Source organism: Neopsephotus bourkii, unplaced genomic scaffold (assembly GCF_033783945.1).
Source record: "Neopsephotus bourkii isolate Nb327-2 ecotype Australia unplaced genomic scaffold, CSIRO-AGI_Nbou_v1 NB_718, whole genome shotgun sequence".
In the NCBI taxonomy this organism is placed as follows: Eukaryota; Metazoa; Chordata; class Aves; order Psittaciformes; family Psittacidae; genus Neopsephotus; species Neopsephotus bourkii.
In genome coordinates this window covers 1827075-1854002 of record NW_026901217.1, presented here as the reverse complement: position 1 = coordinate 1854002, position 26928 = coordinate 1827075, and the positions used below count along the sequence as shown (strand labels likewise).

At 40.9% G+C, this 26928-nt stretch overlaps 1 long non-coding RNA gene across 1 annotated transcript; it reads left to right on the top strand.

Moving 5' to 3' along the window:
• Window positions 1–1000: 1000 nt before the first annotated feature.
• On the top strand, window positions 1001–26915 carry LOC133212574 (uncharacterized). Its single transcript, XR_009725527.1, has 4 exons — window positions 1001–1640; window positions 6817–6901; window positions 13595–13693; window positions 26446–26915. It is a non-coding gene; the product is annotated as an uncharacterized LOC133212574 (long non-coding RNA).
• The last annotated feature ends 13 nt before the right edge of the window (window positions 26916–26928 follow it).

Below are 26928 nucleotides of genomic sequence, written 5' to 3'. Positions count from 1 at the left end.
ACATTTTAACACTCTTTAAGTGCATATCGATATGTTCCGTCCTCTGTGCAAACCACAGTTAAAGCAATCCTATTTCTGCAATGGCTAATGAGGTACCAGAATGGTAAAATAAACAGAAGGAATTATACAGTGTCACAAAGCTTGACCAAAGAAGCGTCACCTTCAGAGAAGCAGCAACTGAGAAATGACCTTTCACTTTATTACAGTGTGCCAAATTTGGCTGGATTTAGAAAAGAACCTAGAATTACTGATTATCTAAAAGTGTATACTCTTATTTGTGAGGAAGCTGAATAAAGTTGGGGCTTATATCATAGAAACATATGTTATGAAAGATATGACAAGTATCATGACTGAAATTACTGTTGAATTATGCAATTAGATTCTATTAACTATATATATTATTAAGGATTTTTCATCAGAGAGGTAAAGATGTCAGAGTTCTGGTGATCGTACTGACCTCTTGTGCCACTGGGAAAGATGTAGAGAGGCTTCCAAAAGAGCAATATAGTTCCTATTTAATCTTTAAATAAGAAAAAAGGCCAAGGAACCACAGCTGCTGTTTTTTTTTTTTCTCAAGTCTTCACCAAGGAGACATCCCATTTTAATGTGCATTTCCTTAAATTTATACCTTCTAGTAAAATATAAATAACTGAAACATTACATACTTTAGAATGAACTTTACACTGTACTTATAGCAGAACTTACAAAGTGTAGGATGTGCATGTATATGAATCCTCAAAATCATGTAACTAGCCTCTTGAGGTTTCTCACTTTAAGTCACTTTGTTGCCGGTACAAAATAGAAAAGAAAATTCGCCAAGAGATAAATTAAGATTTCTGAATAGATGTTGTATCCACATGGATATTCACTGTTCATGCCAAAGGGAGAAGAGAAGAGAAGAGAAGAGAAGAGAAGAGAAGAGAAGAGAAGAGAAGAGAAGAGAAGAGAAGAGAAGAGAAGAGAAGAGAAGAAGAAGGAGAAAAGAAAAAAGATGGCAATTTATAATGTAGTTTTATTTTAAAATTAAATTGATAATTAAAGTTAAGTAAATTAAGGCAAGAATGCAAAAAGCAGCTCATGACGGGTAGGGAAAAACTAAGAAGATTGCAAGCACTGGTGAAATTATGTTTTCTTCCTCTCTCCTTGAAGTCCACTAGTTATGCCGCAACTTTGGCAAGAAACCTAATTGTTCCTTAAAATTTTTACTTCCCTTCCAAACTGGAGTGACCCTTTTGGAGTAGGTGCAGCCCAGTTCTTCAAATGGCAGATTGCTCAACAGCAGCCATACCAGAGCTGGTCTTGTATCATCAGCTTGGTCTGGCTCATTTCAATAGGTAGAGCAATACAACCTTACCCTTCTTCAACAACCATTTCTGCAACAAGCAGAAAGCTATATTAAAAGCATGTTCAGTTAGATCCTGGAATTAAGCCTTCAGGATTTAGGAAGTGCCAGTACCAATGCTGCAATGCAACCTTATCTCAGTCCCTTGGGCATGTATGCTTTCCTATAATCTTCAATTGTATGACTGTTATTTTTTACAGTATGATGCAGCAAAGAAACACCACTATTTCAGTGGACACCAGTAGGAGCTCAAGTTCAACTCTGGGCAGTGGTCAGCAGCATACCAAAGTGCACACAGGTACTCTTGCCTATCTTTAACAATCTTCATCTCCTGCTTGTCTCATCCTCTATAAATTGTCCCTGTCAGAGTCTTGTCACTTTTCCATTCATGGCCTCCTTTCTTGTTCTTTTTGCTTAGCGTTAACTCCAGAGGCTTATCTTTATCTCAGTCTCCTTGTCAAACCAGACTAGTTTGTCTTCTGGATCTCATTTCAGAGTCTGCTCTTAAGTCCGCTCACTTGCTTTTCACACACAGGCATGTTTCTCCCATTCCATTCCCCATCTTTCTTTGGATGTAATTTTTAGTTCTCTGTTTTAATTAGACAGATTTCTCTCCCCTGCTGCATGGATTCCTACAAGTTCATTGATGTGACCAGAAAGCTGTTTTCATTCCTGGTATCCAGCAAGCTGAGAGTGGCTATTATAAAGAATGTCTTTTTGAGCTGCCATAGGTGTTGCTGCTGTACTGTGATCATTAGGAGTTGCCTGGTCAGCCCTCTAAGTTAAAGCATGTGGTGAATTTGGAATTTTCTGAGGCTTGAGATGTTTAAATTCTGATAGTTCTCCCTTGCAAATAATGATTTTCTATTCAAGAGCATAGGGATACAGAGTATTTCAAACTAAAATTCTCATTTTGTAATATATTTTTTGCAAGTTTCTTTCTCAGACCTGAACAAGGTAGTCATCTGACACGGAAAATTTCAGCTAAATCACTTAACATTTGATCAAATTACAAGAAGCTGAATATAAAACAAGAGAGCAGAAAGCAATGAAAACATGCTGTTCTGGATTTGGTCTTGAATAAACACAACACTTCATTTAAGAAATAATAGTGGGATAGCTGCAGCCATAATATAATCAGACTTAAAATTATAGTGGGAGGAGGCAAGCTAAATAAATTCAGTACATAGGTTTTCAGTTTAAAGACAGGGAACTAGATAAAAATAAGGCATATTCTCAAACAAACAAACAAACGATCAAACAAAACCCCAAAGCCCTTATAAGGAGCAGTCTGAAAAGCAAGAAACCTGGAAGCACCTTAAAGGCTGTTAAGAAGTTACTGTGTTAGAAGCCTAGATAAAATTTGTGCCATAATTCAAAACAAAGCCAAAACACTCAAAAAATTGCCTGTGTGGCTGAATGTGAAAATGATGTTGTCCATCAAAAGAAAAATGAAGGCTTTTAAGAACTGGAAAGCTTGCTCAAGTGAAAACAGGAAAGCCCATAAAAATGGCAGGTCAATTTCAAACAAGAAATTAAGAAAGCTAGAAAGAATTTGAAGGGAGCCTTGCAAATAGTGCTGAAGAAAATAGTAGAGAATTCCTTGAATAGACCAAAAGCAGGAAGCCAACTGAGGATTAGTGGGACCACACAATAGCCAAGGTGTAGTAGGGGCTGTAGCAGGATGTAGCAGGATGAAGGAAGCTCAATGAACATGTTGAGTTGGTTTTCGCAGCGGAAGCTGTCTGATTCCCAGTTCTGATGTATTCTTTGTAGCATGTAAGTCAGAAAAATAGATCAGTTGGAAGTAAATACACAGGATATATTCGTCCAAATAGACAAGTCAGATGTCAGTAAGTCACTAGGACTGGCTAACATCCACACAAGATTCCTGAAGGATCTCAAATATGAAATTGCAGAACTGCTGGCTGTGATGTGTAATATAGTAACAAAAAGGCATTATATTGGAGGGTGGATACATGGCCATCTACAGAACTGAAAACTTCCATCTACCAAAAGGTCTCTGCGTGGGATTTGGAACTACAGTCCAGTGAGCCTAGTACAATGGTAGAGTACCATTTCTAATAATAGTAATAAGGAAGAGAAGATGGATAAACTTGTCTGTTCAAAGAGTTGGTTTGGCTTCTGTAATGGGAAATCCTGCCTCACTAAGTTGAAGTTCTTTGATGCTGAAAATGAGAATATGGATAAAGGGGATCCATTGGAGAAGATATATTTGGATTTTCAAAATGCGTTTGAGAAGATTCCAAAGAATTAGAACTAGAATTGAATAGTTCCAGGTGGAAAGTGACCTGCATCATTTCAGTTTATGAAGGAAAGTAAATTGCAATAAGACTGGAGTAAAGGCGTTTTTACGGACTGAAAACTGGACAAAGGATGGGAAGGTAAGAGTAGGAGTAATGAGCATTTCTCAGGATGGAGAAGAGTAGGCAGTAAGGTCCCCCAGGAATTGGTCCTGGAACCACTTTCATTCAGTACCTTCATCAAAGACCTGGAGAAGGGAATGAAGAGTGAAATCTTCAAGTTTGTAACTGATTTTGTGTCACGGGTTTTAGTGTAGGTATGAAAAATAATCTAATCCCTACCTACATGTTGTTGAACTCAGAAATGAGGTGCTGAATTCCTGAATTCAGGAAAGAAATCTTTGAGTCACTGTTGTCACTTTGAATTCATGAGCTCCAAGTGCTGTGGCAGAAAAATAACCAAAACCCAAAACCCTAACCAAACCAAAAAACCCATAGCAAGTACTGAGTACAAAAGAGAGATGATATTTTGTCACCACAAAGCTGTGATGCACCCACATAGTCAGTACTGTATGCAGTTCTGCCTTCCACATCTCAAGAAGGTGGCAATGGAATTAAAGAAGATACAGAGAAGTTCAGTTAAAATGCTTGTGATGACGGAGCAACAGCCTTGTGAAGGGTAACTAAAAAAGCTCATGTTCTTCAATTTGGAGAGAAGGGCAAGGGGAGATGTGATAAGGGTTCCCAAAATCACAGATGTGGTGGATTAACTGAATCTTATTGATATCACAAAGCTCAGAAAGGAATTAGACAACTTCATGGACAGGATGTGCATAAAAGGATACTAGAATGACTATGTGGGAAGGTAACCTTTAATATCTCTGCAACAGTGGATACTGGAGCTCACAAGGAGTATATGTTGGAGTAGTTGCTATATTCACATGCTCTCCCCAGATAGCTTTTCCTCTACTGTTATCCCCACTGGCTTCTCCATTATTAGCCAGGCATTAGCCAAACCCCCGCAAAAATTCCCAAGGAGAAAGATCTACCGGAAATGAAAATAAAGGAGAAAAACAAAACAAAAACCAACAAAACTGAACATACAAAACCAACTCATGGTGCAACAGCTAAAAAAAGGGAAGAAGGGTGAGGGTCAGAGTATCAATAATATATAGGTAGGCAGTGGAGGGAAACACAAATGAAAGCTCCCAGGTGTGCCTACTACTCCTTGTAGAGTTCCAGGGGTGAAGAAATTGAAACAGTTGTCCAAACACTCCCTCCTCCCCATTCTTTTTCCCACTGCCAAAGACACAATACCAGGCTGGATGAATCATTGGTCTTACCCCACAGAGTGTTTCTTATGTTTGAGTGGTCTTTTACTGGAAGCATTCTTGCCCATCCAGAAATTCAAGGAAAGAGTTGTGACAGTTTCTACGGAGGCTTACTTCATAATTTGCTTCTGTGTTAAAGAGCTTTAAGGCACTGTCTCAGTTTCCAACTGGAAGAAGAGTATAGGATATTGGCTAGAAGTAATACATGAAAGAAACTGCTAAGGAAAATATTTAGGATGGAAATATAAATGTAAATCTTCATCTTACATAAAGCAGTGTTTTCTAATAATTTTTTATTTCCAGTGTAGGTGTATAGCACACTTACACTTAGAATAAGTTTGCTTCTTCAAATTTCCTGTTGCAGATTCCTGAGTTCTGGTGACCAAAGGCTGATAACCACTACAGAAAGGATATCATCTTGGAAGTTACTTATTTCTAGATTCTTTCTGCAAAGTAAGAGCAACTCTGCATGGAGACTGACCAGATTATAATACCAATGATGACACTTCAGTGATATTTCTTTCGTAAAGCTGAGTAATTGTACAATGCATAGCTGACTTTGGGGCTTAAGTTTGTAGACAGATGTTCATCTGTTTAGAAAAACAGAGGGAAGACTCTAAATATTACGTATGATCTCCCCCCATAGTGCATCTGTTCAGCTCAGACGTGTAAGGAACTGAGTTGTCATCATTTGTGAAAGTGGGTTACAAACCAAAACAAAATCCCAGACGGTGAGGCTTGCAAGTCAGGAAGTGACTTCTTATTTTTTGTTTCTCCAGGGCCTAAAAATGATAACTATGCTTATCCTTCCTTGTGATTCCTAGGTACTACTGAACTGAAATAATGAATGCATCTGTTTCCCTTTCTCTGATACCAATCAAATGCCACATTGTGAAACAGATCTTCAGCTACAACAAATCACCAGAGGTTCATTAATGACAACTTCATTTACAGGGAGTGAAAATTTGGTGCTGTATTTTGTATGTGAGAAATAAATGAACTTGATTTAAAAAAGGAAAAAAATAAAGATAAAACCAACCCCATACCTCTTGCTCTAACAATTATGCAAATATTTCTGATGAAATAATAGAAGATTGCTGGAGAGCATTTGGTGAAGAGAAGAATTAGATAATTTAACTCGAAAGCTAAATTATGAAGACCCATACGTTAATTATTTTACATCACCCATTTTCCCTGACTAGAGCATGTTTGCCTGATTGTGACAGTACTAACATATAGTCCCATCTCATATCAGTCCTATTCAGAGAGAAAGAAGGAGAGATCCAGTTGAACTATTTTTTCATCTTAATACCACTGACTTATCACTTTATAATTTCAAAATTAAAACTTTTTAAGAGAAACAATACCCCACTGCTAGAATAAAGCTTTCCAAAACATGACCCTGATTCCCATCTGCCTCACCCTTTCTGTAGTAGTTTTGACCCTACAAAACTGTACAATGTTAATCTGGTAAAACACACAATACCTTTGTAAAAGTGTTAGTATCTTCACCAAGATAAAGTGGTAAAAACAGGTTGAATGGGCTGGTTTGCTTCTATTATACACTGAAAAGCACATGCGCGCGTGTGTGCATGTGTACCTATAACTGATACAGTAAAATCTTTGAATACTGAAGTCAACACTGTAAACTGGAGGGGGAAATTCTGCCCTTTTTTCTTCTATTCTTGCCACTCCAGCTCTTCTCTTAGCTCTTCTGTTTCCTTTCTTTCCACCACTTTTATTTTCATTCTCTACATTTGTTTTTCTCTTCCTTTTTCTTACTCCATAGTGATCCTGCTCTTACCCCTTGATATTCTTCAGAGTTGTTTCAAAAGTGGCCAATATACTCATTGTAGCATCTCAAATCAATTTCATCTAGGACCCACCTATGATCACCACTTAATCTGAACACTCCCTTGCCTTATGGTGGCTAAAGAATACAGCATACCTCTGCATGACTGAAGGTATTGTAATCTGGACCTTTGTGTTTGAACAATTATTTTAAAGATTTTTCAGATAAAATCATTTATCATTTGAATTTCAATTTGTGTGAGGATTTTTATGGGCTAAAAATGGTAAAACACAAAGGACAACTGCTTCAGAGGACTAATTGTTCACAGTCTTCACCTTTCTTTCATAGACCAGCATGCATCTTTTGTAATTAAATACGTGGAATTCCTTTGAAATAACAAGAGCCAAGGAGCATATCCCTGACCTGCCTGCCCAGATACACACCCTGGTAAGTGAGATAACCTGGGACTGCTGGAATCCAGAGAGGTTTTTTGTACATGCTACTGGCTAGACTGCTGTTATCAACTTCCTGAGCCCTTTTTCAAAGTATGTATTCTTTTAGTTGAATCACCCCCAAAAGCACCTTGGTTTTACATAAGCTTGAATGCAATTGATTGGCCGTGGGAAGTCCTGAAGCAGGCTGTTGCACAGAGGTTGGAACAGAACTGGTCAGTCTGTGCCTCTGGAGCTGCATGTGTCTCTCTAACTATTTCAATACAACTTCTCTGCTGGCTGGCACAGGGGCTGTGGTATAATCCCTGCTCTCAGAAGCAGTGAGTCAGCAAGAGCCTCCAAAGACAATGTTAGTGGATTTCCCCAGCCTCTGCCTGTCTGTATAGCTGGGCCCCATTCCTCGGGCAAACTGCAAGGCCATGTCGTTACCAGCCTCATTGCTCCAACACAGGATAGGCATCTTGAAGCTTTCAACACAGTGAGGTTTTTTATCAGGCATTTGAAGGGCTGAGGGGATAAGACATTATGGGAAGCCTGTGTCTTTTTTAAAATTGTATCTTTTCTTTAACCACAATAAATTGTCTCCAAGCCATATGATCCTCAAATTACCAATACAAATGGGAATACAATTAATAGTGGTGCCATACTTTTATAGCGAGCATCACATTTTTGTGCCAGGAAGGCATACCTTTTATTCTATTAAACTGAGGAAAAGTCTTCTCCTGGGCCTCGTCTTCTCTATATGGTGCCATCTTCTCAGGAATACATCATCATCAGAGTGCTTTGTCCCAGTGATGTATTACACTAATACATCTGTTGCTTTAATGATATATTAGTGCAATACCTTATCAGAGTGATGCATACAAGTGATCTATTACTGAAAAGGTGGTGCCATTCAGGAATGAAAGAATTCATGAACATATTCAGTATAATTATACAGATAAAAGCCAACATACATTACACTGGAAGCTGCTTTCATAGAACCAAGAACTCCAGTATTATGCTAGCCTGCTTGGTGCCTTTTTCTAGTGCTATTGCACTAGATTTGTAATGCTGAGGTTGTTACATCTCTTTTAAACCTTTTAAATATACTAAGAGCAACTACCATTAACCTTGGGTCACTGTGAAGCAGACGGTATCCAGTTACATTATTTTTACTATATAGTGCTACAGTACTTACTTACCCGTAACCATATGAAACCAAGTAACATTAACCTCCAAATAGTCTGAAGAACATATCATATCTCATTATAATAATCTGGGCTTCATTCTTTGCTTGACTTTAATTATTGTCCATTCTCAAACATTTTCGATTACATGACAGTTGAACTTCAGCCTGTCATTAACTGTAGGCTTCTTTAATCTCAACCTTCATTTTCTTTACCATTACATTTTTTTTCATTACTTTAGCCACTGAAAAGCAGATTAAGTCAGTCTGATTTACACTGGTTTGTGCAGTATATGAATTAAACAATTCAAAACACCATCCAAAGATTGTGGCAAATAAACAAGTTCCACTTTCTGGTTTTTAAACTTTCAGTGTAAAGAAGGGTAGAAAATGTAAACCATTTTTTAATGGGCTGCCCCTTAAAACTCAAAGCTTTTCTCCTCTGCTTTAACTTCTTCACTAATTGGGTGCAAGCTAAAGAGAAAGAGAATTAGAACCACATTTTGGCTTGTGGTAATTTAACTGAGGTATAAAGTATTGATTAGCTTATTTACATTTCCTCTAAATGTGCTTTGCACCAAAGTGTGAAGGATGTTGCTTAGCAGAACACTAAGGCCTCCAACTTGTTTCAGTTATCAGAGCAGGTGTATAGGTATCACTAGAGTTTTTGCCAAATAATCTACACAAAACAATTAGTAACTCAAATGAGAGAGAAAAGGACAGGCAAAGTATATATAGTATGTAAATACTGGAAACGTTTTCCTCTTTAATTTCTCCTCTGTTATTTTCAGCTCCATTACTAATGACAGGTATCATTTTAATTTGCAGAGAGGGCTCCTAAAGCAGCTTTCAGGAATGTGTTTAGGTGGTAAGCTGAATTCACAGAATCTGTAAATGGGGGATGCAGTATGATGGATGCAGAACATCCTACTCTTCACATTCTTACTCCTCCAAGGTCACTCAGCTGATGTGTGACCTTCCAGTTTGGAAACTGCTGACCTAGACCTTTTTCATCCATCACCCCATGGGGGTGGATGAGGGAGCAGAAGTTGTCTTTTACTATAAGAATCTGATGCAAGATGTAAACTGCTTTCACTGGTAGAGTAAGACTGAGCAGAATAGCTTGTGTGTTATGGATCTGCTGAAGGAGAAGGTGGTGTAACAGGTTACAGTAGAGGGTGAGGTGTATGGCTGTGCAAATGAGGCAGCAAGATACAGATCAGAGCAGAACTTCTGGGGCAGCAAGTGGCAGTGGCACTAGTGGGTCCTTTCTGTCAGAAGGCTTATCACAGCCAAAGTAAGCCTTGGCTCGTAAAGTGTCAGGGCCTCGGAGGAGGTTGCTATAGTTGTGTCCCAGTCATCAGCCTGTGAAACACTTTAGTTGGTTCGGGTTTGCTTTTTCTTTTATAATATAATCTCACTTATAATCTGGGAATTCATGGGTAGGACTGTTTTCTGATCCCTGTCAGAGGTGGAAGCAGCCTGCTAGTTCAGCAATGCAGGAAGTATGGCTGCAGTGAGAAGAGAGTCCTTCAGCAAGAAACAGTGACAGATTTATTCTGATTAAAAAACCCAACAAGTTACCTAACTGCAATCTGGGGGGGGGGGCGGTATTGGTTAGGATGGGGGAGAAGGGAAGGGAAAAGACATGCTTTTTATCTGGTCTGAGAAAACCTAAACCTCAGTAGTACCAACCTCCAGGGCCGGGCTAGAAACAATATTTTACCTGAAAGTATAATTGCTCAAGTCACTGTAGTAGGATATTTGCAACCTTTCCTCCTTATCTGAGGAAACTGGTTGTTTCACTGAGTGTTTACTAGGATTCGTCAGTCCTGAAAAACCTACTGGATCTGGCAGATGAAATTTCCAGGGTTGCCCTCGTGGTTGTGGTGGGTCTGGTGTGTTCCTCATAGAGGTCTGATCTGTGACAGAAGCCTTCCAAAGTGTTGCTATCAAACACAGAAACTGTTAATTCTGGTAAACTGCAGATGGGCAAATAGCCCTTTGTGTAACTTGTCTCGTGTGTTGAGCGATCGGAAGGGACAGATTTGGTATACAGACACTAGCAGGTGGGCTTCTGATACTGTTGCTCCTCTTGTGTACATACTTACAGAACTTATGCAATACCTTAACAGCTCATGATACGTAATACACTTAAGGTCACAGCAGTCTAGTAAGGTAGGGAGTGTGTTAGTATTTTCTTAAGAGATGGGAATCTGCATGGAGAAAGAGAATAGAGTGAAATGCTTAGCAGTGTACAACAGCCTACGGGGACTGCAGGCAAAGTGTGTGGTCTCACCCAGCATGGCTTTAATGGTCAATTCAGTCATAGGCAACCCTTGTTTTCTGCTTTAGAGGTGCAGTCTGTGGGGTCTTTGGGGAAGCCATCTGAATGATGAGTGACTGGGTTTTTGTTTTTCTGAGTTAATTTTAGCAACATCTGTTGTCCAATCTTGCTTACTGGGTGCTACACAAATGCTTTTGCTAGCAAGGTGGGTGGCAATTGCTTACATTTGCTCAAACTGTACTGCCACTGAATGTCAAACCATGCCATGTGACTACACTGTGTCAGATTATGTGTGATGACTTAGGACACAACTCTTCTGTTAGTTAAATGGCTTTTCTTTTAGTTAAATGAATGATGGAGTACCTACAAATTTGGCATTTTGAGCTGAGCCAGTCTTTCAGTTCCCTATGCAGTCCACAGAGAGAGCAAGTCTTCTCCAGAGAAATTCATCCTACCTTCCATAGGATGGGAAGAGTTGCCAGCTGGTACTGCTTAAGTCTCTCTTTTGACAACAGCTAACCCAGAAATCTAGGTTATGTTAAATGGATGTCTCTCTATCATAGTGAAGACCAGACAACTTTGCATTTACTATCTACTGCCTAAAACTCCCAAGGCTGGAATCTTCCACTAATTTCAAAAAGCTTTGAAGTAAAATCTGACACTACTGCATGTCTGAAACTTTGTCAACAATGAAGTGGCTGAATTAGCTGTAATTGGTTTGGGAAGGGAGAACTGTGAGATGACACACCACTCTGAGAGCTTACCTGTGTTCCTCTGGTACAGGCTGCTATCTACACAGCACAGTCCCTGGCAAAAGTTTAATGTATCAACCTATGTTTTGTGTTTCTTAAAATAAAGCCCCTAAAACAATAGGGTTGCAAATCTGAACTGGAAAATGGTAAGGTAGAAAGTGAAATCAACAGAAGCAGGCATCAGAAATGGATCAGTAACCACTTAATTTGGATCAGGAGCAGCTAGCTGAGTTTGCCTATGTCTTAACACCTGGACTGCAAAATGCAGAGGCTAAGGCAAAGGTATATGATTAATTCTGCTGACTCTGTTATGGGAAAATTGACTTCTGGCAAAGAGATGGAAAAAGCAGTTGGGAACAGTAAAGTGGCTCAAGCTTTGGAACACTTTGCTAGAATTATCAGCTTCTGTAAGCAAAAACCCCTGCTATGAGCAGATAAGTGAGGGTTTTGTCATTGATTGAATTGGGACCAGGATTTCACTGTAATTGCTAATTATGGCAAATGTGCAACAGTTGTGCTGCTGCTTAGAGCTGAACAGTTTACTTCTGGGGTTCTGTTTTTGTCATTGATAGAAGCTGGTTCCAGCCCTCTCCCAGCTTTTCAGCATGGGAAGCAGGGCTCATAAATCCCTGTGCTACTTACTTCTAAAATGCATGATTTAACAAGTAGGATTTGGCTGATGAGGATGGATGCATGGAAGGATCATTCAAGCAAATGAATGGTGAGTTCTTTCCTCTTCAGGCCCTTAGGCTCTGCTTGCTGACTTCAGTGCATTAAATGACTGCATAAACTATTTTTGGATACATACTCAGGTGCAATAGAAAAATCTGATTAAAAAGAAGGTAACTTCTTGTAGCAGAATAAGGGGTTTTCTGTAAGATGCCAGTACTGTGTCAATGATAATACAAGCATTCTTATCTCATGTTGATGTGATAGCTGTTTCTGTTTAGAGATATTTCTTGAGGAGGTTTGGGTTTGGGGGGTTTATTGTTTTGGTTTTGTTTGTTTGTTTGTTTGTTGTTGTTGTTGTTTTTTACCAGAATAACTGTCTGGTTTCCAGTCTAATTGGTCTCTAGAGAACTACAGTAGTCAGTAAAGATATATGGGCCTAGAAAACACGTTCAAAGAACTGGTGGCTTCATCAGGACAACTGAAGGAAGTTTAAGGAAAAGCTGATTTTTATTTGGAAAATAATACTGTTTGGAAAAAGCAAGCAGATAATTGTTAATTTATCACAAGTCAGTTTTCTCCAGCAGTGTTGACTTAGCTGACCAGCTGAATACCCCAAACCAAGTTATATATGTACCAGCTAGTGGGGCCATCCTCTAAAGCAGAACAAGAAGGTACTTGGTAGGATTTCAACATCAGGATTTGATCCACCTTTTTCTCCATCACCCACTCCTATAAGAAAAAAAAAAAAAAAAGAAAGAATGCTGAGGTGTTCCACAAAAGAAAAGGAAAATGATACTTTGATCAGCTGCATATGTAAGTCTTGGTTACTGGGTAAGCAAGATGGCCACCTGAGTCTGTGTTGAAATGACAACTGGTATACATTGTCTTCTGGCCTGCCTGGCTTCCTTTGGAAGGAAACCCTGATGCATGGAGAGGCAGGGAGCTTGGTGACCAGGACAACTTCCCTGCACTGAAGATGCAATCTGAGACAGTCTGACAAGAAGGTACCTGAAGACTAACAGCACAATCCTGTTATTTTAGCTCTTTAGCCCTTGTTCTATATCTTTACAGGGTATTTCCACCAAACACCCAGGCAAGGTTCTCCTCTTCTGCAGAAATAAACTAAACTATTGAAAGTGATGGTGGGGAAGATACAGTGAACTGCCCACACTTCTATCTGCCCGAAGTGTGTTCAGGGACTAGAGTTCAACAGCGTTCCAAAAAGAAACAAAACAACACCCAACCAAAGAAATCTGCTCAGCCTCTTTCCCTCCCAGCCTAACCTTACCTACATGTAATATTGCAATTAGGGAAAAAAGCCTCAGCTGCTATTCAGCTCTGGAAGAACCTAAAGTTAGATTTCACTGTTAGAAGCTTCCTAACTTCAAACTGAGACTGAACCATAGTTTGACCAGTGAGTGTAGTTTAGCCTGATCTGAATCAAGAAACATGTCCACCAGCCTCCACTGATAAAGGCAGTGGTATGTGATAGACCTGCTCAGAAAAGGCATTGATTGCTGCTGTTTTCTTCCAGAACAAAGGAGCAGAGGAGAAGGATTGAAGCTATAAGAAGAGCTGTTGACACACAGCCTTTCATACTGTGGACCACTGGTTAGCGAACTCTAGGATAAAGGTGAGCCAAGTTCAGTTTCTTTCTTGAAGGAACTGTTTGCAGCTTATAACATGCTTTATAAAGTATGTCTGTATTACCTGGTATTTAGCTATGTCAGCTAGAGAAACTTGTTCTATCATTTTCTACTAGCCCTAGGCAGCTGCTCAGTGTGTGGTTTGATCACAGATCTGGTTCTAAGGCACCTCCAGTCACAAGCTATATAGGGAATTCAGCAGCCTAACACAATTCTGGATTCTCTCCTAGAGGTGAGACTACGAAAAGACCCATTTTCTGAACCAGTTTTTCTGTATTTGTGTACTCTGATGCTTCTCACATTCAAATGTTGACTGCATCAGCGGTGTTATTGCTATGACCAATTTAATAAAATCAGATGAACAAGCAGAGGGTGCAGACCTGAGGAAATTGCTCCCTGTTTGCAGTGGTAAAAGTAGCAATTTTCTAGATGCACAGTAAATGGCCATCAAAAAGATAATAAAATTGGTATAATTAAGAAAGGTTAATAATGACAACTGAAAACTTAGCTGTTGAATCCAGCATGTGTTGGCATATTTGGAGTGATTTCTTTATTTCCAGTGTGGATCCTCCTGTTCAGAACTTTGAAACCCCACTGACTATCTCAGGCTATTGAGTTACAATAGCATAATGAGGTAGCTCACTGCATGCATTTCTTATCTCTGGCATATTTCAAGTGAAACAAAGGTATTTTAGTCTAACACATTGTACTTGCCATTTTATTAGCCTAAGAGGGTGCACAAGAGCAGTTAGAGAAGCTCAGTTGATGAGCAGCAACTTTTTAAGCCACAGTATCTGTATCCTAATTTTTGTGTCTATTTTTCTGATGCCGCTATGGAGCATGTGCATTTTGGCTCTCCACGCTTTCCCGATGGGTAGTAACATTCCTGAATATCTTGTGAAGAAAAGGTTTGGGATAGAAATTGCAGTTCTAAAAAACTTTTTTTGGCAGTTGGATGGTTAACAGCATTAGCATTTACACATTTGACTGGTTTGAGATTAGCAGGTGAAATTCATAACCCCTCTAGAGTCTCATTCTCATCTTTGTGTTAATTCACAACTTCTGTGTTAATAACAAGCAGTTCCACAGCTAAACCCACATGAAAATGGCCCAAGTGAAAGCTGCTGCTAAAGTCCATTGGCAGATCTTACATGATATTGGACTAGGGTAGCTTGTGAGGTGGGGAGGTGTTAAAAGACAGAAAAGGGCCCTGGTTCACCAAGAATCTAGTGGAGTTTGTGAGGAGATTTTAAAAGTGCAGGTGGACATGCTGTTCTACTATGTCATTTTCTTTAAAACATTGCTACTCATGTTCTAGTTTTAATTAGGAAAAAGGAAAAAGTTGGCTGCTAAACATCTTTGAGCACATGGTGAGGCACAAACCGAGGCACGCAAATAAACTACCGACCAGCTTGGGTTATTTTTGAGATGGCATTGATCAATTCTCCCAAGCTTTGATGACAAGGGTTTGTCATCATGTCCCTGTCCGGGTGTGTCTGTCCCATCCCCCCCTTGCTGTGTTAATTACTCAAAAGCTGGCATTACTCCATTTCTACAGTGGTAGCTTAAAGGCCTGCTTGAAATTCTGCTTTAGTCATTTAATTTTTAGTGATTCAGCATATTTAAGTAGCAGAAATAGTAATACAACTGACTGTTGCATGTTTCCAGGGGAGTTGTTGGTTTCTTGGGATTTTTTTTGTTACTGTTTTTTTAATTGTGCTTTTTTAAAAAACACAAAGGAAAAAAACCCACTTCCTTTGAATGGAGCTTGGTTCCATCAAAACCATGTTAAGAATCACTTTGTCAGAACCAGAGAGAAGAACAGAAGAGATGAAATCTAAAGCTAGAGCTGGAATCGTCCCAGCAGCCTCTTAATATCCCCATACAACGGGGCACATCCGTAACTCGCTCCAACAGACCCTGCTCACTGTGTGTCAGCGGGATGACTTACTGCACCTTTCTCCCTGAACGTTCAGGTACGGCTCCCGTTGGGCTCTCCCTCCAGCGGAGAGCACAAGGTGCCCCAGACTGCCCACACCCCACTGCCCTCCCGCGGCGCCTGCGCTCGGGAAGCGCCGGGCACGGTGCCGGCCGCGGGGCTCTGGGGTCGGGTCACGGGGGGGAGGCCGCCAGCGCCCCGGTGCGGCCCGGCGGCCCAGCCGAGCATGCCAGGGAGGCCCGCGGTGGCGGGGCGGGGCGGGGCGGGGGAGAGAAAAGACTAGAGGGGCGCTTGCAGCCGCTCCTGGCTTAAAGGCAGAAGCAGGCGGGCTGCCTGCTGCCGAGCCGGAAGGGCTCCCCTCCAGCCTCGGGAAGGGGACCTGCAGAGCCGAAGGAGGGCTTTGGAAGAATGGGTGATGCTGTTAGGTGCGCTGTCTCTTCTCACCTGGTGCCGGTTTCCTTCAGCTCAAATGCAGCAAAAAGATGTGGTGGGTTTTAAAAGGTAGCTGTGTTTTGGACTGATTGAATGATGAGCTTGGCCCTGCTTAGTAAAATGTAAAAACTGCTTAAATTCGTGCAGGATTTTTATTTCTGCATCCACAAACAGGTCACTGTCTTAATTATTCTTAACCTTATCACTAGGAAACAAGTATTGGCCTATAACCTAATCTCTCTGCATTCATGACTTTGTCATCCTCTGCATGTTGACACAGCCTTTTCCCTCAGCAGACTTTCTCCCTTTTATGAGAAGTATTTCAAATCCAGGAGCTAGGATTTTACCTGTCTTAAAGGACAGGTGAGCAAGGCCTGAAGAGTTCTCTGGCTTGTGGTTGTGGGCCAAGAAGGAAATGCCTCCACTCCAAGTGTCTGCAAGTATAGCTGCCTCGGTCTGCGGTCTGAGGAGGTATAGCCCCTTAGGACAGGGCTGCAGAGGACCTTTAAGGTTTATGTAGTACTCCCCCCCCCCCCCACGACAAAATTGCATTGCTACTTTGATATAAGATGGCCTTAACTGGGCCGATAAAAACCCAATGCTTTGTATACAAGGAGCCGCCAAAAAGAGTAAGAGAGTAGTATCGGAAGCCTCACTGAGAACTGTGTCACTGAGATAATGGGAAGCTTTAACAGGGCCTGGAGAAGAGCAATTTGCCAGAGAAGGTCAGTTTGAAAAGTATAGGCAGCCCATTTTAAAAGATTGGACAGAGATACTCCAGGAAGTTTTTGAAGACAGTAATTTGTAGATGGGAGAGTTTGGTAAGGATGGTTGATTTTTAGAAGCAAATTAAGCTAGAAGCTTTGAATTAGATAAGATCAGAGGAAGAATATAAAGTTTAGATGTTCATGTAGTTTAGAAGAATGTCTGGGTCAGGATGAAGGCAGGGTTGTGCCACAGCTGTAAAGATGGATGAAAGAGGGGAGGATAAGGCCACAGTTCAGAGGTCACTTTGGGAAGAAAAAAGGGCTCCTGTGCTTCAAAGGTTTACAAGTTAGGTATTTTCTTTTATTACATGGTGGTATGACAATTTCAGTCAGCTGAAATGTTTGAGTTCTCAAGCCAGCAAGTGTAAAGTCTTTGCTTGCAACCTAAAACATCTTTATCTTTTTATCATCTTTTGGGGGTTTTGGGGTGGGTTGTGGATGATAGTTTAATTTTGTTCTTGTTTTGTATTTTAGAACTTGGAGTATCTAGCTCTAGGAAAGATATTGGACCTTATTCTTTTTAGTAATATATAGGCACTGAGAGCACAAAGCAGAACCTTTGATAAAAGACCATGTCTTGTGAACGTTTCCAACAATGTCAGCAATGGAGGATGTCAGTTTTAATATTTTTTATAGTGTGATGAGCTCTCAACATTTTTAATAAGTTGATTAAAAGCTGCGGAAGGGAGGGAAGTAGGTGGGGGTCAGACTTGACCCATCTTCCTTGATTTAGCGTACCCAAGTGGGCAGCAGATGTAATCATGTCTGATGTTCTATCACAGCTGTGGAGCTGTGGGTTGTATGAATCATATAAACCTGATAAGCCCTGAACAGGAGAGTTCCTGTCATATTTTCTGCATTACTCCTCTACACAGAGCAGACTTTCTTTTTTCACACTAGAAGATCAGAAAGATGTTCCACACTTTATTCCTAATCTCAGCTTGGCTGTAGTACCAATACTGAATACTGTTTTCTCTTGGAAAGCTGCACTAGAGTACCTTCTTGGCCCTCTTCCCAATTGTTTCGCTACTCAGATGATGATTTTAAAAGCCACTAAGTTTGCTTTATTTCCCCCCATGTAAATGAAAGCATCCCAGTACCTCTCTCCTGAGTTGATCTGCTACAGCTCTTGTAAAGTTTGTGTTTTGTTTCTGATGGCTACTGTTCCTGACTCTTTGCAGTAGGCGCTACCTAACTTAGTGGTTATTGAGACCAAAAAAGCTTGTTTTTTCATCAGTTGCCATTCAGTACATTGGAATGAATAAAACCTCCCAAATATAGTAAAGATTTTCAAGAAAACCCAACAAGCACATTTTAAATCAGTTAGGCCTTGCACAAGTCAACTGTCTTGCTGGACCTCTTCTCTAATAGCCGTTTACTTTGATTTTTCCTTTTTTTTCCTGTTTGATGGCCTTCACAGGTCTAAGTGGGAAATCCATACCTTCTCTGGGCAGGCAGGGACTACTTACTGTTCAGGCTCCTGTCAGATTCCATTGACTTGGCTCATGCAAAACCCTCCATGTGTAGAAAATACGCTTTGCTTTTCTCTTCTACCCTTTATTCTTTAATACAAAATTGTGGGACATATACAAAGGGATAAAAAAATGCTGTCTAATATATTATTCAATTTTCGGACCCTCAGTTCTTCATTCATACATTTGGTTTTCTTGGAGGGAAGCATGCAGACGGGCAAAACCCCTGCCCTACAGCTCTTTTATTTTGCTTGTTAGTTGCTCCAACTGGGGGAAAAGAGGTGTGCGAGAGCCTGTTGCACGGGGCCATTACTCCCTCTGCAGGCAAGAGCATGCAACTTTGGTGTGGAGAGCCGCCATGACCACGCAGTACTGAGAGCCTCTGGTCTTGAGAAACGCTGCCGAAATCAACAGGTGTCTCTCGGTGTACAGCAGTACCTCTATCTATCCCAAAATCTAAATCGGAGTAAGAGTAACAAGAAGTCGATTTATATGGGTACCTCATGAATTTTATTTCCATGAAATGGGAACCTTTAGGGCAAGCAGCCAGCATATGAAGGGATGTACAAGGAAGCTGTATGCTTACTGGGAAAAGAATTGTACAAAGGAAGCATGGGTGCAGGTTGGCTGAAAAAGCAATTAAATCCTGTGGCCACATCACTTACAGAATCAGGTGTGTGTTGGTGATAATGGTTTGCTTGAAACAGCTGTCTTAATATTCTACATCTGGATTTGTTAGTGAATTACCATGTGCTGCTGTTGGAGGCAGAGTGCATGTCCCCAGCTGAAATGTGGATGTAACGAAGCTTTGGAAATGTCTAAGAAAAATATAAGTCTAGGAAAAAAGACAACAAGCTTCCAATGCATACATTTTAGAGGGGTTAAAAATACACTTTTCTGCCTGCTTTGCATCTTTAGCTTTCATCTTTGTTTTGCAAAATCTTCACGGTAGGAAACACATTGGAGGAAAGAGTGAGGGAGCAAAACATCAACCATGGCTTTTGAATAATTAGTGAATGCTACTTCTGATAGGAAGTAGCTCTTAAACCAATAAGAATTTTTAAAATAAGTATTTGGACATTGAAGTATTCTGGGTCTCCTAAGGGTGTTTGCCTGAACAGTCCTACTAGCAAAAAGGTAGAGTGAAATATTTGTATTCTCTAAGCTACTCTCAGAATCGGACATGAGCACCATGTTTAGAAAACAGTAAATGCTCATGCTACAGCAACATTTAGGTTGGGAGGGTCCTCTCAAGATCATCTCCTCCAACCCCACTGCTCAAACTGGGTCAACTAGAGCAGGTTTTTCAGGCAACCTCTCTGAGCAACCTGTGCCAGTGGTTGACCATCCTGACAATAAAAAATTGTATTCTTTTGTTCAGATGAAATTTTCTGGTTTGTTTTGTTTCAGTTTTTTTAGTTTGGTTGGGTGGGTTTTCTTTTGATTTGTTTGGGTTTTTTTTTTTTTTTTTTTTAGTTTGTGTGCATTGCCTTAGCCTTTCAATGGGCACTGCTGAGAAGAGTCTGGCTCCTTTAACTTCATTCCCACCCACCAGACATTAGTACAAATGGGTAAGATTCCACTGAGCCTTTTCTAGACTAGACAATCTCAGTTCTTTCAGCCTCTCCTCATATGATAGATGCTCCATTCCCTTAATCATCTTTGTGGCCCTGTGCTGGACTTACTAGAAAGTGCAGATCTTTCAGGTACCAGGGAGCCCTTGAGTGAGATGCAGCATTCCAGATGCAGCCTGACCAGCACTGAGGGGCAGGATCACCTCCCTAGACGTTCTGGCAATAGTCTTCCTAACATTGGCCTTCTTGGCTGTGAAGGTGCATTGCTGGTGTGTGGTCAGCTTGTTACCTACCAGGATTCCAAGGGCCCTCTTGACAAAGCTGCTTTCAAGCTGGTAGGAACCCAGGATGTGCTGGTGCCTGGGGTTGTTCCTCCCTAGATACAGAACTTGACATTTTCCCTTTTGAACTTACAAGATTGCTCCCTGACCAGTTCTCCAGCCTGCCAAGGTAGTACTTCAGGAAGGTGGCACAACCATCTAGTGTGTCAGTCACTCCCTCCAGTTTTGCACTGTCTGCAAACTTGTTGAGGATGCACTCGGATTTCTCGTGGATGCATTCCCCAAATTTTTTGTGTGGAAATGTAAGCTACTTCCCTCCAGGCTTCCTTCTCTTCTCCTTTCTTCCTACTCATGAAGATTTGTGCTGCTCTGTTTTTGCATTATTATTAGTTTACATCTTATGGACAAATAATTTGCATCTTACTGTAAACTCCAAACTTGAAAACAAGTGGATGGCCTTAGTGTTGCTGAAACGTAGTGACTAGAAAAGGTATTTTCATCAAGTAGCGTTAGCAGGGATTGAGGAAACTAGACTTTATTCCTAGTATCTCAAAAGACAACCTTCTCCTCTGTGCTGTTTGATGCAATGGGGAAGTGCCAGTGCAAGAAGATATTCCCTACAGGAGGGGACTGGCCACATGACTTCATGCTCAGCAGGCAATGGTGACAGCAGGCTGATGTGCATCCCAAACCCTTCTGCCTGCTAGTAGGTGAGGGCTGATTACAGAGGACATATAGCATGGTGAAGCAGAACTGAATGCCATGTGAATTCATCACACCAGGCAGGTGAAGTCTGCTAGAAGCCTGATCTCCACATATTCCTCTTCTCCCTTACCTTACTGTGTTTCTTTTCCCTGGGAATACAAGATCTCAGCACCACCATGTTTCCTTGTCTCCAGTTGCTCTTCTAGTCTGTCTTGCCCTTCTTTAATCTGGTAAGGTATTACTAACAAGGCATAGTTGGCATCAGTACTACTCACTTCCACTTCCGTGCCTGCATTCCTCCTGCAGCATTTCTGGTCAGATGCTGTGTCAGGGGAGATGAGTTTGGCAAATGCACAGTCCTCCTAGATGGTAGGTGAGCTCGTGGGATCTTGTTGGTTCTCCTGGTGCAGAGCAGTTTCAGTATTACTCTAGTGTTTTAACAGAAAACTAGCTAGCTAATTGAGAAACCAGAATTGATTTCCCTGAGGAATTTGCCACCTTGCTGGTGCAGCAGCGACTCTGCCTCTCAGCGTACATGTAACAAGGTGTTTAAGAACTTGGACACACTTTCATTTAGCAAGCAGCTGTGGCTTAAAATGCTATTGCCTTGCTACTTAAGTAAGCTACAAGACTTCTCACTGAAGCAGATGAGGAGGCCAAATGCATTCTGTTTTGCCAGTTCGGGGGTGGAAGCAGTTAACTTCTCCAGGGGAATGGTAACATCTTGAACCATGGCAGGTATTTGATAATGAGCACGTGCCTAAACCTTCAATTAGCCAGGGACTCACAAAATATTAAATGGAAGTAAAATGACAGAGTGAGTTCTCTGGTTTAACTTTAGCAATTCTTAGGATGGGGTAAAGATACTGATTTCAGTGCATTTAAATGAAGAATGGAAAATGGTGCAAAAAAAGATCAGGATTAGAGCAGATATTTATCCCTTTTTATTTCCACATCTGTAACTGTAATAGCCCTGAGCTAAGTGTTCCAGTCCCCAGTTGACTAAACAAATTCCTCTCATCAGTTCAAAACTTGCTTAGTATTTTATGTTTTAAAATATTAATGGTTTTTTTTCTATACTTAATCTGTACTGGGTAAAATATTGCTGGCTCAGATTTGGGCAAGAAATTCTGCATTTCAAGTATCTGTAGACTTAAGTCTAATAGTCATAGGCTCAAGTGAGTTTTTTGGGCAAAATGTGCGTATAGAAAAGAGATGTATAGTGAGTTACAGAATTGAAAAGCCATCTGCACTTATGGCAAGATAAGAATCATGAGACATCCTCAGTAAATCTGAATAAACATCCCACCATATTTGAGTAGCAGGAAGACAATGTGGACACTAATCCCTCCCGAGTCCTATACACAACGTATTTCTGGCCTGCAAAACCTAGGATTATGTATCAGCATGGGTTTAAGACTAACAGCTTTAAGTATTGATTATTTTTCTTTTAATTGAAATTAGGAGCTCTATCGCCTTTCTAAGGTAGTATGCTATACTAACAGCTGAAAAAAACAAACACCATGGTTCAAGTATTAACATGGTAAATTTGCATTTCAACTAGAAGCATCTTGTGTTGGAATTATAAAATGATGATGGCTAATTTGTTTGCCAGGATTTAGACAAGCTTCTGGGAAAACAGTTGCACTTTAGCTAAGAGAAGCAGGATGTATTGTACTTCTTGATGCCTCTCCACTCTGAGGCTGCAAGACTAGTATAATTCACAAAAATCTTGGTATAAAGCATTCCCAGTTCACTATGCTCTCTGTTTACAGGCATGCCATAGGCAGCTGCAGAGTTGGGAGAGCACTGCCAGAGCTCTCAAGGGTTGCAAGAGTTCCTGCCTAGGTTGCTGTGATAGTTTGCTGGCTGTGGTCCTTTAATTTTCCTTTCATTTTAAGAAGAGGTTAAAAACTGAGGAAAGAGAACTTGGTTGTCTTTTATAAAAGCTGAAGCCTGTCTGTCCTTTAGGATCCACTGGTTATGCAACTCCACCTCCCGCTTTGTAATTGTTTGTAATCCATCCCCAGGTAACAATCATCAGATAGTAATGACTTCTGTTCGTTGCTTATTGGCCTTTGTGAAACTGGTTGGTGGCCTCACCAGTCACTAACTTGTCATTATTTATTATTATTGCAAATCTGTCACTTAATGTTACTTGTTTACAGAGCATTTGCAAACATGGGTGATGGTGTCTATGAGCTGTTATCCTATGGATTTGTTCATCCCCTTGTGTTTGTATGCCTCTTAAATGCTTTAGAGCAAAGAGAAGGTTGTAATTAAATCTTGTTTGCGGGATTGATTCATAGTTACTGCTGAGCATAGAAATATTGACATTAATTAAAATAGAAAAGAGGAGGAGTTTAGGCCATTGAGGATGTGTCTCCAAGAGGTATGCAGAGAGGGCAATTTTGATGAAACCAGTGTGCTTCATATTAGATATTCCAGAGAGGTTATAGGAAAAGATTTTCTATGTTCAATAGGAGGTTAATCTAAAGATAGGACTGCTACTAATGAGAGCCCATGGAGCCTGGGTAGCTCTGCTCTGCATGCTCAGGGACACACAGCTGTCCTGACCATCATTTTGGTAGGCTGTATATTAAGCAGAGGGGTGGACTAATACCATAGTGTGGTTTGGGGCCCAAAAACTGGGTAAATGGTCCTGTTTTTCCACTCAGTTCATTAAAAAAACTTAGATTGAGTCTGGGAACAGAGCTCTTTAAAGTTTAAAAGAATAAAAGAAGGATGTCAGCTGATTTTTAAATCTCTGTTTAGCACCTGATTCAAGTATTTGCTACACTACATAAGGATAGTTCAGATGCTAGACGCCCTGCAAAGGTTTTAAGATTGTTCCATCATTTATTACTGTGTAAAATCTTATTTACTCAGTTTGTTTCATTTTTCTCATGTGTAAGTGAAGAAAACATTTACTTTGTTCAAAAGTGGTTTCTGAGGCTGAACTTAATTCATATGTGTAACTAGGTTTGGTGTTTGGAAGGTGCCATACAATCATTACTTATTAATAGCAGGACTTGCAGAAGCAATGCATTATTTATATTATGTTATCTGTGGAAGACTTGCAACTATTTTCTTGTGTTTGGACTAGAAATGTTCAAAAGTGTGGTCAGCTGACTTCATTCATTTTCGTACTATACCACCAAACATGTAATGGAAGATTATTCTTTAAATGGCGCCACATTGTTAGTCATCTTCCTTAAACCAATGGGTAAAAGAACGTAAAGTTAAGACTTTAGACGTGGCTTTGACTTCAGTGTGATGGCTGTATGATGCATTGACTAAGACAATGTGTGGAGCACACAATTAGTCAGGATAGATATGAAGACCCATGTTGTTCCCATATGAAGTATTTCCAGGCTCTTCAAAGCTACAGTATATATAAAGTTTCTCCCTGATAATTCATTCAACTACTGGGATTTCTTTCCCTGCAGAATGGGCTTAAAGCTTGGCCCACTAAACTCTTAGGCTAACTGTTGGGATGTCTGTTGAAGTGAAGGTCACCCTCAGAGAGATTTAGTGCTGCTCTATACTTGCAGTCCCCATGGCCCTTTGAAAGAGCATGCAGAGTCTTTGCAGCCATCTCAACTACCCTAAAGGGGGTTTCAAATGATGTGGGGAACGAGCCCCCCCCAACATATTGTAAATTAATGCTGACAATGTCAATATTAATTTATGCCATGCCATGCATGAGGATTAGAAGGTAGAAAGAGTGATGATGCAGAATGCAATGTTTCCTATATCCCATTCTCCTAGAGCACCTGAAGAAGGGCTGCCATAGCAGCATGGGATCATAGCACAGAGCAAGTGCTCTCCCTGACTGAAATGGCTGTTTTGCGGCCTCCTGCACAGATGGGGTCATTCAGATGGACAGAAAGTCACTGCACATGAAGCTGGCTTAGTTCAAAACTGACATTAGGGTATATTTAAAAAATAATTATGAAGGGTTCATGTACTGCATGAGTAGAGTTCTGCTGCTAGTCCCAGGTGTGTCAAAATCGAGTTTTGTGAGGAATAGCAGAGAATGCCTCTGATATTTTTGGGTTACCATTGCTAATGCTATCCGAATCTCCAACCCAGAGTAATCTGGAGAACTGAATGACAAGCCAGGACTTAAACATTCTAAGGGAATTCTGACTCTGGTACTCATGATCATGAGTAAGTGTAAGGTTATACGTTTTGTGCTTTATTTCTGGATTAAAAATGAGTAAATCAATGAAAATTAAGTATTTTAGCTGCACTGTCAGATGATAAACCAGCTGAAGTCAGGAGGAGTCTGGATTGGCTCAGAGTTTTCAGTGGTTCTGATCCTCAGAACTGCACATGCAGGAGAGTGAACCTGAGATTCACATATATATTATAACGTTTTAATTTTTTTTTCCCCTGTAGAAAAGATAATTTTGGCTGCAAAATGGGTATAATATTATTTGAAACCATTCTAACTCGAGGTGATTAAGGGTGCAAGTTGATTATCAAAAAGATTTAGGTTGCAAATCTGCTGGTTTGTTCTCATAGACAGCTGTTTATTTTTAAAAAGTATTTTGAAGTTAGGATGAAAAACTGATATGATAAAAATAGTGACTCAGGCTGTCAAAAGCCAACAAAAAAATCATCTAACAGCTATACGTGCATTTTTTGTATTGTTGCAACATCTGACTCATGATTTTGACTATGCGTTCTTCTAGGCTCAAAGTTTCCTTGCACAAAGAGAGAGCTCTGTGAAACAACCATGCTTCAAACCATTTTACTTCAATTGTAGTAACAGATTTTAGAGTTTAAATCATTAACAACCTCTATGTGAACTTTTATCCAAATGACTGCAAGTCACAAAGAGAGCACTTCTCTTTCATGAAGTACCTTTTGTGCTTTAGTGAGACCCAATCCCTCTTCTATTTTTTTCCACCGACCTTCATGTATGTCTTTGAAGAAAGATGTGTGATTTGTGAAGTAATCAAAGTATGTATCAGTTATTGAAAACTGCTATACTGGCTTCATAATGCTTGCTTGAATTGCTTCAGGATAAAGCTTCATATATCTGCATTATGGCAAAGGGGGGAAACAAAAAGTAAATTTCAAAAGTCCAGATTGCTGTGTGCATTGTGGAAGTATCCTGTAGCAGTTAAATTAACCATTAGGGGTGACTTAATCTTGATTTCCTCCTCTCCCCACACTCAGACTTCTCAAGGAGTTGTGATTTCCATGCTGCTCTCATTCTTTCCACTTTTTAAAACCTGTACTAGATATTGGCAGCACCTGGTTCTGGAACAGGGTACCCAACATGCTCACTTGCCCATCTTCCTTGCTTGCTTACTTTGTACGCTTAATTTGGCACGGAGGGAGTTGTGTGTAATCACCTTCTCTCCCCCATTCTGAAGTTGGGTTGCAGTAAGCCCGTCTGGCTCCTGTGCTTTGTGAAGGAATAGCTGAACACATCCAAGAAATTCCGCGGTAGCTTTGCATTGGTACGATTTTTCTTTTCTAACACACGGAGAGAAAATGTCTTAATTTTATTTTTTTTTTAAAGGGTTGGTGTTACTATTTTCTTTCCCACCAGAAATGAGGGAATCGCAGTGCGAAGACCCACAGATATCCTCCTCCCTATTTCCCATACACAACACCTTTATGTTTGTAGAAGAGCGAATCGGAGCGGTGCAGGACCGGGGCAGCGCATCCTCCGCCTGGACCCCGCCGCCGCGCAGCGCTGCGCCGGAGCGGGGGCACCTTCCCCTTTGCTCTGCGTGTGCCTGTGTCTGTGCGTGCCCGCCCGCCCGCCCGCCGGGGTGTGTGTGTGTGTGTGTGTGTCTGTGTCCATGTGTCCCTGCCTGCCTCCAGCCGCCCGCGAGCGAGCCGTGAGCGCCGCCGCTGCCCTTTGATCCCGGCGTTAGTGTTAGTTAGGGGCCGGGAGGCGCGCGGGGCGCAGCCCTCGGCACCGCCGCGCCAGCTCTCGCCCCGGCACGGCGCCCGCTCGCCCGCCGGGAACACATCCCCGGCCGCTGAGGGATACTGCGACCGGGGACAAGCCAGGTGCACGACCGGG